This window comes from Microtus pennsylvanicus, chromosome 5 (assembly GCF_037038515.1).
Source record: "Microtus pennsylvanicus isolate mMicPen1 chromosome 5, mMicPen1.hap1, whole genome shotgun sequence".
NCBI lineage: Eukaryota > Metazoa > Chordata > Mammalia > Rodentia > Cricetidae > Microtus > Microtus pennsylvanicus.
Window position 1 is genome coordinate 106,115,417 of NC_134583.1, and position 15,583 is coordinate 106,130,999.

Here is a 15,583-nt window from a genome sequence, read left to right on the forward strand (position 1 = left end):
GATGTAGGTTTTGGATTTGTTTATATCTGGGTAAAATTTTCACTTGGTTTTTATTCTGGGATTCAGGATACCCAGAGAAGTTCTCACTGTGATGACAGATCAAAGAATAAGGCCAAAGGCATCTGCTTATGTCTTATTTCCAAACATCTCATTAGCCAAAGCAAGTCATATGACCAAAGGAGAACGGGTAGGAAGTGTACTCTTTCCTCAGGAGGTCATGGAGAGGATTGGATGGATGCTGCTACTACAAGGGTCAGTGATTCAGCCCCCCTCACCTGACCATGTAATGGTGTCATCACCAACAGGGAGAGTGGCATTCTTTGTTCCCCTGTCTGTCCGCATTGCATCCTGCACCCTTCCTGCTGAGGAATCCAATGACTCTAGACCAGTTTTGGTACCTGGAGGCTTCTGTGTACCACAAACAGCACCTGGTGGATATGATAGTACAGGCCAGAAAGATTGATGTGCTTGCTAGGGGCGACTGGACAGTGTGTTCTGGAAGTCACGCCATGTGCTGACAGGCAGTTTATTGTATCAGAGGTTTCAAAAACAGTCAGTGCTATAAGAAGTAGAGCAGGAGAGAAAGAGAAGGCCAGATGTTACACTGCCTAATAACAGGACTCTCAAACACATCTGATGAGCCTTTCCTAGAGATGCTTAGAAGAAACCGGGATGGTGTTTATCGCTATTAATGTAACAGTTTGGATCCCACTATGCTGATGTGGCCCATCAAACAGAATCTTAGGATTGAAAGAGCCCCAACTCAATCCTCTAACTCAATCTTCTTCTCCCTAGTATCTCAGATACACCACTGACTTTTGTACGAACACCTTTAATAAGATGATTAACCCACACATGTAACTAACCTGTCTTGAGATAGCGACATTGGCAATGACAATCTTAGGGTGCAGCGCATGAGACTAGAAGGCATGAAATTGGATCGGGGGAAAGCCAGAATGAGAGGTATATCCACAAATTACTAATTTAGAAGAAAAGGCTTTTTATCATGTTCGCAGGGGTGGGGAGAACACGGGAAGAAGAGGCCAGCAGAAGACAGAAACAATAGGAACTTCAGCTTTTGGACTTCCATGCCTCATTAGTTTGGAAATAGTGTGGTTAAGAAAGAATAAGACTTGAGAAGTGGGAGAAGTTAAGGGTATACTTGTTTAGTCCTAAGCAGCTAGTTGTGTCTGTGGCCACTCTTGGTAGCAAGAAACCTTGAGGGTAACATCTGAAAGTGGTTGCCTCAGGGAGAGAAACTGTACTCCATGCTCAGCTAAGTTTTGAGCCTGTGTTCCACATTCCTCTTCCCATCTCGTCAACTCCCCTCAAAGGGAGGGATCACCCAGTGGGCATTTGTTCATCACCGGGTAGTGTCAGCCATGGGACAGAAATTGTATCCTGTAAGGTCGAACTCGAATAAGTCTGTTTTAAGAGCTGCTAAAATGTTGGTGGTGAGTCCAGGTTGAAGTATGAAGGTGGTTTATGTAGTTACGAACTTTGCCCTTAATGTTTAACTTCTGGGGAGCTGGCAGCCAAAGCACCTTGCAGGTTGTTTTAACAACAATATCAAGATCAGCTGTCAAATCAGGCAGGAGGAAAACTAGCCTGACTGGTTATTTAACTTCCTCTACAACCAACAAAAGAATAGTTGCCACCGCCTCCACCACCATTGCCATCGCCACAAGTTTTAAAGGCTGAATTTTCAGAGCCATGTTGAAGGGTCGCTACAGCCTTGCTGTGTAAACCACTTGAAGCGGAGAGAGTTTTCAAAGCTGTAAATTAAAATCACGTTTCTTTTGCAAGTCCTTGAAACCTCTGTGAAGCAAATAAATCAGTCAGTTTGGCCCCTATTGAGAATCTCAATTTTTCTTTTCAGGAAGCTTAGAGCTCAAAAAGAAATTAAAGCAGAAACTGAGAATGTGATTCTGGACTGGCGATTTACTGCCTGTCAGAGAGCAGGACACACACTGTTCTTTGTTCAGTTTCATTGTGTGCCCATGCTTGACCATCTTTCCACTTAACTCCTGGGTTCAAATCCACCACCACACAGGGCACGCGCAGCTGGATGTGAGTGGTATATCCTCCATGTGGCCCACGTTAGTCTTGGGTCTCGGTGTGGTGGTTTGGCCAACCTGGAATGAATGTATCTGGGTACTGATGACCAGGGAGCCTGGCTCTTGAGAGGAATGGAGCCTCCTAACAATAAGCCAGGTGTGGCGGTGTCTGTTCATCCTAGCACTTGGAGAACTGATGTAGGAGGGACACAGATCAACTTTGGCTATATGTAGTGAGATTCTGTTTCAAAGCCACTCCAAACAAACGAAAACAAGTTGGGTATACTTGTAAATCTACCAGCAGGAAGATTGAGACAGGAGGATCCCAACTTGGGCTCTATAGCGAGACTTTGTCTTAAAAACAAACAAAATAAAAGAACAACAATAACAACAACAAAAACTAAGCAAAATAAAATAAAAGAGCCTCATAAAATTGGCCATGGCTAGGACCTTTAAGAAATCAAAATTTATTATCATCAGAGTTTTTTTTTTAAAATAAAATACCAGTTATAAGTAGAAATCTGAAGTTTCTCCAAAATAAGATTGAGACATGCTGAGCAGACTAGGAATGATTATTGCTTTATCAAAATGTGCAAGTTCCTGATCAGCAGTGAACGTGGTCAGTTCAAAACTGTGGGTCTGCCTACATGCAGGGAGATCTAACATGGCTTTAGTATCAATTTGTGAGTGTGGTTTTCTGTTCTGTATGAAAGCAGACATACACGATGCTTTGGGGATTGTGGTTACAGCCTGAGTTTTGACAATATCATGCTGGTCTCTATTAAAGAACAAACCTACTGTGAAGAGGCAAACTCACAGTCTGGGGAAGGAGAGACTCCATTGATAATGATGGAGTATAATTTATTACACAAGGCTTATAATGAAGGTGTTACTCAACAGAGCATTGGGAACGCTTTTGCCATGAAGGCTTTTCCATATCTAGGGATGAATAATAGTTCTTTTTTGATTGATGCATACAGCATGAGGCTATTTCTGAAGTTTATCTGACTGAGGACTGAAGAACCAGCCTGCATATGGGTGGCATCACCCATGGCCTGGGATCCTAGACTAAAAACCAAAAGGGAAAACAGAAGGCAAAGAAGCCAGCTGGATACCAGAATTTATCTCTCTCTATTTTGTGATTATGAACTCAACATGATGAGCTGCCTCATGCTCCTTCCTCCATAGCTAGAGCTGTTCTCACCAGCAGCCGGTAGGATGACTATGTCCCCTCAAACTGTGAGCCAAAACCAACCCTTCCTTCCTTAGGTTGCTCTCACCAGGCATTTAGCCATAGCAATGAGAAAAGTAATGAAGAGAGTGTTAGATGAGTTTGGAAGGTAAAGTCATAGGGCAACTCTGGCCAATGAAGAAGACACAATGGCCAAATAAAAAGCCAAGCTCCAGACGTGGAACACTTTCCCTCAAGGTGACACAGGTGTCATCATGGGTATCCCGGAGATCCCCTATACAATACAGACTCTTGCCTTTGCTCTTGGTGGCCCATCGGACCTTGGTGATAAGATCCCATTTCTGGGAACAGCACTTCAGTTATAGCACATGGAGCAAGCCAGACGGAAGGGTCATTCATCCCTCTTCTGCAGCTATTGTTGGTGTCCAGTCCAGGGAGTTCTCAGTCACAATCCATGCTTCTGTGCAATGAGCAGGTCGAAGCTCTGCATTAGCTGTAACCACGCCTTGGTTCAGCTGCTTCCCCTCTTCTCCTGCCTGCAACCCTGCTCCTCTCCGATGTTTGCAGGTTTCTTCAAAGCATCTACAAGAAACTGTCTTTCATCCTTGTGATGGGGGGACCCAGAGGAGATAGCTGGCAACGAAAAAGGTTTGCGCACGGCTGGCAAACTCTGCCTGTGATTTCAGACAGCACCTGTGGGCTTCCAGCCCCCTCCACAACCCCCACAGCAGGAATCAGTGTGCAGAATCTGCCTGCAGATCACATAGCAAGCCTTCAAGCCCGGGGAACTCCTCCCGATACAGACCCTGGGTTATATTCAGTCTCGCCAACCACTTATCTTTAAAGAAATGCAAGCCCAGTGGGGTGGGGACCAGCCTTGCTTCCTCCAGCTGGCATCTTCTGGAAGGATGTGACGGCTCCCTGTGGATCCCCCTCTCCTCAGGCCCCTCAGGCAGCGCTTGTCAGCTTGAGAACGGGAGGGCAGAGGGTGGACAACACCTGGCGAATAAATTTACACAGGGAAATAATGGTTTCCATGTTGGATTTCCATAATTAACTAAACAGGCTGGAGTTAAGTTTCATGTGTAAAAGTCTTGTGAGGAACTCTTGACAAGAGGCAGAAGTTGATGAGGGGAGTTACGGTTTTGAAAACTCTTTTGTCCTTGGATGTTGGACAGCCTCTCTCATTTCTTCCCCATTGATTTCTCCCTGCCCCACGTTCCCCTATATCACCTTCCCTTTTTATCCTTCTCTCTCATCCTCTTTCCACTCCTTCTTCTACTTTCTCTTCATAAAGCCCTCCTTGGTTCTGTTTTGGGTATTCATGGATGTATGCTTTTTTGGTATTAGTGTAAAAAGAAAATTAGTATTATCATTAGTATTATCAACATCATATTAGCGCTTCATAATTTGAAAATTACATCCACAGATGTGTCTCTGACCTTTAAGGCCAAAGAAGAAGCAAACAAAAAGGCATGCATGGTTTGCAAGGCTTCCACAAAAGGGAAGCACGGATGTAACCAGGGAGGCAGCATTCACCTTCTTAGTATATCCTAGCAACTAGCCTAGAAGGAGAAGGGCGTTGTGGTAAAAGCATCCCTGATGGTGAAAACAGACTCTGAACTTCTCAGGTCCTTGCCGTGCCCACCATGTTTTTTGATGTCTGTGGTTGGGGCTTTTCCGGTGCTCAGATTAGCCTTTGGCATTCTGAAAATCACTAGCTTGTTGTTCAGCTGCCCTCCGTGGGATTTACATGAACTGATAGTCTGATGCAAAGTTGAGAGAGGCATGCCTAACTCCTGTCTTCGGAGGCCTGCCTCTTTTGAGTCTGCACACTTGTAAGTGGTAAGCACTAGGAGAAAGAACCTTTCCCCTTGGGGGAGCAGAGTTGGCATTGACGGGGATCAATTCTATTTCCTCATTTAACAGGTTCACGTAGCATCTTGAACCTACATGCCAGGTCCCTGCTTAGATCTTTCAGAAACGGGGTGACTTTGCCTGAGTGAGGTAAGTAAACAATCTTTTAAATGGTGTCTCTGCGTTCTGGCTGCTCCTGAGTGGATGCGGTGAACAGCGGCCGCGGTGGAGTTCTGTTACCGTCGCTCATCTTTAGACCCGGTTCCCCCTCCGACACAGGAAATGCCATTCCAGAGCAATGTTTTGGGATTAAATACAGACTATTAGGCTTGTCTGACAGGCTGTCCCTGTAGAATTTGGAGTGGAAAATGGTCATGTTGCTGCCCTGGCTTCTCTATATGGGAAGGAATAGGCTCGGTTTCTGCCAAACACTGGTATATTGATGCGCAGACACAGCAGAACAGAAAATCTGCAGCAATTAAAACACTGCATCAGAGATCTGAGATCTGCATTTCTGAAAATTATGCAGGCATCTGCGCTAAAGAATCATAGGCCGGTGGGAGGTGTAGCTAAGGGATAAAGCAAGTTTAGCATGCCTAAGGCCTTGGGTTCAATCTTTAGCACAGGGAGACATCTGTAGGACAATGGAGGGTCTTCACGCTCCTTAACTTTCTCTCTTTATCTTTCCATTACCTTCCTAACTTTCCCCTTTTATTTTCATAAAACCAAATCTGCTAAAACAACAACAACAACAACAAACATAAACCAAACCAAAACCAGAACAAACAAACAAACCCAAATCTGCTTGTTAGAGAAAATCCTCATTGTCTTGAGAGAGCTGAGAAAATCACCCTTCAACCACAGATCTTTCCTATTATCAGGAGGACCCGGTAAATGGGTTCCCCCTGCACACTGATACAGAACTTTCCTGGGATTTCTGCTCCATGATCTCAGCCACGTCGTTTGTCCTTTGTTAGGAGTAGTACTCGCTGCCCCTGCTCCTTCATCTCTGGCCTTTCCCATGGGGCCTTAGGTGACTGTTCCCAGCCTGCCCAGTTCAGCCATTCTCTGTCCTTGTGTTGGAGACACAGTAACGCCTACGGAAGTGAGAGAGTTAATGGATTCTTTAATAATTCCAAGTTCCTCTTTCTTTTCAAGACTTTGTACCATGTAGCAGCCATGGTACTTTGACAACCGTCCATTGTGTTAAGTACACGATTTGTATGCATCCTGTAGCGTCCCCCAGTCCTCCAGAGTGAGAGGGTGGACACTCAGAGACCTAATGACCTGCTCAGGTGCGGAAGCCTGGTCTGGAACCCAGAAGGGACTGATGTCGCTGTGCTCCTAACTCCTCGGTAACCTGTCTCTCAGGGGCCAGCACTAACTATCACACACATTTTTTTCTTTCGTTTCACATTCCCCAGCAGACAGCTGAGCGCAGAATAGGTGATGTATAAATTCCTAAGCGGCTCTGTGGGGCGGTAGTTAGCATTTTGCGTTCTCTGATAATGTTTGGATTCCTGACAAACGTAAATTTTTGTGATGCCTGGCTAAACCCAGCCTCTGACAAACGCATGTCCAAGAAGGAAAAAGCTCACCTGGGTAGAAGGAGCAGGCAAGCCTTAATCAGCTCAGCAGTCACACATAACTGATCTTCTGCATCGGGGGACATTTCTCTGTAATTGAATACATGATATGAATTTCAGTGAGTTGTCCAGGGAGCCAATTCTAATTACCTCTAACTACAATACAATGTCTGGATGTAGAAACACTAACCACTTTGCAAGACTAGTATTTTGAGACATTATTGTCCCTTGAAATCTTATATTGACATTTCAGAATTCTTTAACTTTTTTTTTTATAAAGTCTCAGGAAAACTTTAAAAATGTTGTTTAACTAGTGTCTGTTTCTTTTCCACTCCCAAGAAGAAAATGCTGAATATTTGTAACTTGTATTATTTTCCTCTGAAGGCCTTGCTTAAATATTTGCTGCATGCAAATTATACTGCGAGAGTTGATTTTTTTTTTAAAGAACAAAAGAGCAATACTCTAAGGTCTTTAATTTTCCAGTACAGCCTCTAGCTAAGCCCATTCTGTTTAGTTGAAGTTTGGTGACATTTAACTAGAGAAATTAGAAGTTACTCTCTGACTCAAAATGTTGGGATGTTTACACTATCGAGATGTGTTTTCCACACAGCATCTTAATAAACATGGCGCCCTTTAAAGGAAGTTTCCAGACTCAGACTGTGCACACAGTACCTAGGAAGGGTTGTATATTAAATTCATTTAAAGTTACTGTGAACAAAAGAACTTTCCTTTAAATATTTAATCCATTCTTTCATTTTAATAAGAACATAAAATATAGCTTTTTAGGAGAATATAGCTGGATAGCCCTGGGAGTCCTTCAGATGTAATTGTATTAGGAAAATAGATATATGAGCCACACTAAGAGACACATTGGGCAGAATTTTTTCAGTCATTTTTGTAGCGTATACACTCTTGTCTGGTGACTCTGTTCATGCTTTCAAGCTTCTTGCAGCCAGCAAGCTTCTCTTGCCTTCTTTTCCTGAGTTGAAGGATTTCCGCTTTGGCTTGGCCGAGTCCAAATCCTCTATGGAGTTTGAGACGTATCATGAAAAATGCCTGTAGTACAACTGTGTGAAATCATCATCACGCTGCTTTAATTACACCTGAGGCCGAATCCCACATGAATCACGTGGGCCACAAAACTTCTGCTGAAAACCCAGACCTCTGGGTGGAGTTCCAAGTTTATTCTAATGGCAGTGTTGGGGTCAGAGCCTGGAGGACCCTCTGTGTGGTCTGTGGAAAGGACCATCAGCCATGAAGTCCACAGGTTTACTCTGCCTAGATGGACAAGAGCTTTCTTCTCTAGGAGCTAGCTCTCTGTAGAATTTCTCTTCACATCTAGTCTAACTTTGGTTTCACACTGGGGATTCCTATCTTGAAAAAAAAAGCCACCAAGTCAGTTGACAGACCATAAAGCCAGCAAAGCGTGTCTTCTGGAGAGCAGGATTACAGACAATGGCTGCAGCAGCCTGAGCTGAGATCGTACATGTCATTTGGCAGAAGTTTGATGTATGGAATGGCGATGGGCCCTGTCCCACCGTCAGGCTAGCTTAACCTCCAAAATAACCTCACTGAAATTGCATTAATTTAATTACTGCCTGGCCCATTATCTCTATCCCCTTATTAGCTAACTCTCACATCTTGATTAACCCATTTCTAATAATCTGTATGTCACCATGAGGTCGTGGCTTACGGGGAAAGATTCAGCATATCTGACCTGGCAGCTTCATGGTGGGTGGCTCCCTGACTCTGCCTTCTTCTTCCCAGCATTCAGTCTGTCTCCTCGCCTATCTAAGTTTTGCCCTATCAAGAAGCCAAGGCAGTCTCTTTATTCAACCAATGAAAGCAACACACAAACAGAAGAACCTCCTACACCAGTTTGATGGTGTTAGCGTTTAATAATTTTCATGGCGAATCTAAGTAGGGAGAATACTCAAACATATTATTGTCATTTGAGAGAAGGATAGTGGGAATGCATAGGTCTCAAGGTAGTTTGTAACAACAATAGTTGGAAAACATCATCCATTATTTCTTTATTCATTCACGCTAGCCATTCTGTTCCTGGCTTTCAGAGTCTATCATGATCAGATATAACACTATGTGTGTGTGTGTGTGGTTTAATGGCTGGGTCAATATATACTGATGCCTCAAAAATTCCAGAGGGTGTTAAAAATTTTCACCAAAGATTTATAAGGCATGCAAGTATAATACAGGGTAATTTATTGAAAAATTTCCCTCTGCCTGTAAAAAAAGTGGTTCCAGTCAACATATGACTTGGAAATCTAGGTATTCATGTGTTAGATAAGGGAGCTGGATCAATGCAGAACTCTTCACAAGTGTGAGCTGCAGGTGGTTCAAAGACCGAAAGGACAGACCCGAAACTATCAAACTTACAGAAAAAAAGAGTAGTTCAGAAGCTTTATGACATCAGACTTGGTCATGGTTTCCTGACTATCACACCAAAGTCACAAGAATTAGAAAAGACAGACAAACTGGATTGCATGAAAAACATTTTAAAAGTGCCCTAAAAAGACAGCACAGGCTGAGTGTTCCTCGTTTGAAACGCTCAGGATGGGTTCCATACTTCATGGGTGCCTGGAGCATAGGATGGATGGTTCATAGACTTCAATCTGAAAATGATGCTCAAAGGATTTCAGAACAGTTTGGTGTTTAGATGTTGTTACAGGGATGCTTTATTCGACTGGCAGAGCAAAGGCAACCCAACAAACCTGGCAGATATCATCTGAAAATGATGTCTAATTATTTATAATAGACAGATTATACACCTAGCCATGACAATGTCAAACCAAACAAACAACTGGTTAAAAAATGGCAGAGAGACTCTAGTAGGCATTTCTCCAACAGAGGCATAAACAGTGACCTAGAAGTGTAGTGGTATTTCAATCCTATTTTTATAAATAAAGACTGCCTGAAGATCTGAGAGGAAAACAGTCCCACTGGTCAGCCTTACAGACCAGGTTATGGTGACAGCCACCTATAATTCCAGTAGCCACAGTAACACCCACCTTTATCCTCGTAGCCACACTAGTTGCCATAGAAATCGGGTGGTACATGCCTTTAATCCCAGTGGTGCATGCCTTTAACTCCAGTCCTGAAGAGGAATATAAGACAGTGGGGGAGGGAGGAGCTCTCAGACACAGTCTCATTCTGAGATTCCGGGAGGCAGAATCACCATTTCAAACTGAGGTAGAGATAAGAGCCAGTGGCTAGTTGTTTTGCTTTTTGTAGCGTCAGATTGAACCCCAATTTCAGACCCTGAGTTTTTATTAATCGTGCTTCATAGAAGTATATGAAAAGATGATCACCACCCCTAACCTTTAGGGAAATTCAAATCAGAACACACCCACTAGGATGGCTATTGTCAAAAAATATCACTCCCACCCCAGAAAATAGCAACTGTTGACAATATGGAAAATTAGAACCCTTTGCACCATTGGTGGTAGAGTAAAAATGTACAAACTTCAAGGGAAAATAGAATAACAGCTTCTAAAGAAAACCTCAGCATTAGTTATCCCTTAAAAAGGAGAAGAACAGAGCTGGAGAGATGGCTCAGTAGTAAAAAGTACTTAAAGGGCTTCAAGGAACAGGTTTGGATCCCAGCACCCACCTGGTAGCTTCAACCACCCATAGCTCCAGTTCTGGGGAATCCAATATCCTCTTCTTTCTTCCAGAGGCTCCTGCACACATGTAATATGCATACATACACTCTGGCACACACACACACACACACACACACACACACACCACATAAAATACATATATAAAATCTAGAAGGAGGGAAGGTCAGACGCTGGGACTTGGCTCAACACTGAGGGCATGATGCAAGTCAGCTACAACATAGCCATGGCCACATTATTCTGCACAAGTGAGATGTCTACCGCAGGAAGATCCATAGGACCAGAAAGTAGAATGGTGTTTGGGAGGCGCTGAGAGGGAGGGGAATGGTTGCTAGGGGCTGGGAACAAGGGGAACGGGGAGTTACTGTTTGATAGGTGCCATTTTAGTTTACAAGATGCCAAGTGTGATGGTGATGAGGGAGGCTACAGCCAACTGTACTGTTAATGTAGTTACCATGGCAAATTCTATGTCGTGTACATTTTGGTACAGCAAAACACTGAAAGACAAAGCAACCGTTTCCTCCTGTGGTCACCACATACAGTCTCAATGCACTGTGGTCACCACATACAGTCTCAATGTCTTGGTGCAGCGCCAATGCTGCCTGCTAGCTTTGTGGATAGCTGTAGAGCTTTCAAGAAGTCTTGGTTTGGAAGCATGAGGGTTGGTAAGGGAAGAGGCTGGAATTTCCCATGACAGGGTGAAGGAGAAGGGTGGTCAGCTCTAACCATGGCATCATACAAACCACAGGCCCACTGAGTGCTGCTGCCTCCTGAGGAAAAGCAAAGGTCCTGGGGCCCAGCTGGGGAGAGAGAGGCAAATGCTCCAAGGAGAGCTGCTGTTGCTTTCTTTTGGTTCATGCTTGCTTGGATAAAGGGCATGTGAAGGACAACATGCTTCTGCAAGCAGAGGCCTGTGAACATGGATGTTGTAATACCCTCACACATGAGAGAAGGCCTGGTGAAATAGTTGGCTGTAGTGTTTGCCCATAAAAACGCCTTAGTTCGATTATATCTCCTTTTAAAACCTCTTTGTCATAGTTATATATTCTGTCTTTTATGAAGGATCACCAAGCAGAGACATACTCACATCTATCCAATGCCTAATTTTCATAAAATCAGGTTGCGTATGTTATTAATACTTATATATTTTATGGGAAGGGTAATTACTACATTTTTTTAAAAATATTTGTCCCTAGAAAGTAATTCATACTCACTTTAAATATGCTTGGAAAACTTGGAAATGTAAAAGGAAAATAGAGTTCACCCGCAGTCCTTTTACTTGGGTTTAACAGCTATTAATTCTCATATAGTTCTTTCCAGTCCTTCGGACACGCGCATAGAATATATGTGCACATGTAACAAAATTTGATACATACATATATTATAAAATTGGACTCATTACTGTACATAATTTGTACCATGTGTTTTTAACATTATATTTTATCATAAACATTTACCTCTGTTACTAAATATTCTACAATAATATTACTTTAAACTTCTGCCTAATATTCAGTTACATGACCACACTATAACTTACCAAATCTTTTCCTCACGGCGTATCTTAACTGAGTGATAAGTGTTTTTGTACATAAATCTTTTATTACATCGCTCATTTACTTAGGGTAGATTTCTAGAAGTGGTATTATTGATTTAGAAGTATGAGCATTTTTATGACTTTTATGCCTATTTCCCAATAGCTTTCCAAGTTAAATTTCTGATAGTAATATATGAGAAAGCTTGCTTTTCTCACTCCTTCCTACTGCTATTAAATAGCACCTCTAAAATATGCTTCAATCTGATAGGCATTCTACTTTGTTTTTTGAGAAATTACTAGTAAACAGGTTTTCCATTTTTCATATATTTAATATTCAATTGCTATTACCATAGGTTTTCTGTTGTTCTTTCCAGTTTTCTGGGCTTTTTACCCTGAGACAGGGTTTATAAGTGTAGCCCTGGCTGCCCTGGAACTCAGGCTGAGGACCAGGCTGGCCTCAAACTCATAGAGATCTGCTTGCCTCTGTGTCCAAAGTGCTGGATTAAAGGCGTGCACCACCATTGCCAAACCATTTTTGTTTATATACTAGTGTTTCTCCGATTCATTTTTTTGAGAAATTTAAAGCTAGAATATATATTAAACCTTTATCATACTTATAGTTAATATATTTCCCAATTAGTTAGCATTTAATTTCATTTGAATATTTTCTTTTTTATGTCTTTAAGCTTCTATTTTACATGCATACAGCATCCAAAGTACTTTGATTATTTCCATACTTTTTCCAACTCCTGTATACTTCATTTCCCTCCTGGTTTCACATCTGCTTTTTAAAAATAACCCCACTGAGTCCAATTAGTAGAGCCCATACATACCCAAGCGTGGGTTGATCTGTTGGACCATGACCAACTTACCTGGGTCCACACCACTAAAGGAAACTGACCCTCTTTTTCCTAGCAGAAGCCGTCAACTACCAGGAACTCCTCAGCTCGGGGTGCATTTTCGTGTGCCACCCCTGCATGCGGGAATGTTGAATGGCTTCCCTCTCTCCCCCCCGACACAGGGTTTCTCTATAGTTTTGGAGCCTGTCCTGGAGCTAGCTCTTGTAGACCAAGCTGGTCTCGAACTCACAGAGATCCAACTGCCTCTGCCTCCCGAGTGCTGGGATTAAAGGCATGGGCCACGGCTCATACAGATCTTGTACAGGCAATCTTATTGGTCATGGTGGTGTTGTATCTAGAAGGCTCTGTGTCTCAGAGGTCCTATTCATCCCCTGGTTCTTAAAGTCTTTCTGCCCCCTCTTCTTCAACATTCTCTGAGACTTGATGTAGATGTCCCATTTTAGGGTCTGAGGACTTCACCGAAATCTGTTTCTCTGCACTTTACTTGTGAATCTCAGTATTAACTGATGTCCACTAAACAGAGATGATTGTCTGGCGAGAACGCAATACTGCACTAATAATCTATGACTACAGAGATATGGAATTAGAAGTCAGTTTGAAATTATGTCTATTTAGTAAAATAATAGCAGTAGGTTCACCTCTAGGACCTATGAGCCTTGGATTTTTGACCAGGCCAGATTTATAGTACTAGGCACCTTCCTTCTGTGGAGTAGGCCTTAAATCCAACCAGAAAGCAGTTGGTTACCTCCATAATATGTATGCCGCTATTGCTCCCATGAGCATATATTGTCAGGCTAGTTGTTACTGTAGTTCTCCCAGTTCCCAGGTACAAGGTGGTTGTGCTCAGCTTTTCTACACGGATGCTGGGGATCTAAGTCAGGTCCATATCCTTGTGCTGCAAGCCCTTTACTCACTGGGAGTAATTTGTTTCAAATTTTAAATGACCTCCCTCAGTCAGTCTGAGGTCAGTTAGCTAGAGAGCTTTCTGTATTATCTTATGCTATACTTTTTAAATGCTTTATGACTTATATATAAGAACACAGAAACTGGGCATAGTGGGTTGTCATGTACATTTTGATTTATATACACATTTTGTAATGTTTAAATCAGGCTAAACACTCTCATCTCTAAATCATCACTTTCCACCACGAGAACAGTCAAAATATTTTCTTTTTTGATATATATGATAGATAATTGTTATCTGTAGTAACTCTAATGAAACTAGCCCATCAAAGCTGGTAGCTTCTCTTTGTGCCATTAATTGGCCTTTCCCCATCCCTCCCTTCCACTCTTTCCCAAATCTCATTATCCTCCTTTTGTTCTCAAGAGCATACATCTCTGACTGTTTTTGGATATTGTTTGCCTTATAAGACATAATGTATTTACGTTGTCAAGCTCTGGAGCTGAGCTTGTGTAGCGCCTCATAGCCTGGGCTCCTGTGAGCTACCTTCCCCTCACCTTTGAGATGGAGTTATTCTACACATAACTATTTGATTGTGTTTTAACCCACAATAGGACCTAATTCATGCTGTAAAATCACTCACCATCCCTAGCAGGTGGGCCTGGGCTATAAGCTAGCTGGGCATGAGCCAGAGACAGTCAATAAGCAACATTCCTCTGTGATTAGTTCTTTTAGTGCCTGTCTAGGTTCCTGCCCTGATTTACCTCAATCATGGAGTGTATCCTGGAAGTGTAAGATGAAATAAACCCTCTTCTTCTCAAGTTGCGTTTGGTAATGATGTTTGCCACAGCAACAGAAAGCAAAGGAGAAGAGGTCATAAGGAGACAGGGGGCAGTAGGTGTCAAGTCTGTGGGCCAGCTCATAAAGACCACAACTTCTTCCCAAAGGCTTAAGAGTCTGTGTAGAAAGTGCACCCTGCCTTTCCGTTCTGTCTTTCTGATGTCTTCTCTTAGCATGGTTGTGTTATTAAGGACCAGGGCTTATTTGCTTTTCTTCTTTCATTTGCTTACAATTCAGAGAGTGGAATGGTAAACAAGTACCTGGTTCTTCTTCAATGAGAGCAGTGAATTTTCCTTTTTCACCCTGGCCATTGGAGTGCAGTAATTCTGTACTACTTGTGTTTGTGAGTATATATGTTCATATGCAGCTAAAGCAAATGCCTTTCAGAACAGACCAGAGATGGTGTCTGATTTCCCAACATGATAAGAACTAAAAAAATGCAAGGTGGGGAGATAGTTAGTTTTAGATTCTGGGTGCTAATGCTTTTGTTCTATAGTGGCCTCACATTCTGAATGAGTGTCCATAACTGAGCTTCTCCGGCTTCCTTATGTTCTTCAACATGGTGTTAGGACTGATGGTGTGTTGACTTCTCTTAGCAGCAACCGAAAAACTCTCTAGCTGGGTGTCTTTCTACATGGATGGATTGCTGCTTTCCCACAGAACTTTAGCTGCTGCAGGTGGGTATTATCTTGTGGTGACGCTTTCATTAATTTTCAATATGGTAAAGGTAGGGGTCGTGTCTAGATGCATACTTTACGATCCAATGAAACATGTAGCATATTCCTCTAGCATGTGTGCAGGTAGGTAGCTAATATAATCTCATTGCTTGCATGGTCCAGGCAATATTATCCTAACTCTGTTCTTGAGGCCTTCCATCATCTGGAATCCCCTTCCTTGTTATTCATCCCCCTGGCACCTGCTCAGAGTTCTTCCTTGCCAGCAACCCCACCTCCTTGTTTACTTCTTACCTGAATACATTTTAGAAGCCACCCAGCTCAGTGCTGAACCATATGAGGGGCTCAGGTCATCCTAAGCATCTTTGAGAACCAAATGTACTGAAAAGAACCCTCAATTAAGTTAGAGAACCGATTCTCCCATTTATTGGCTTAGACCCCTAA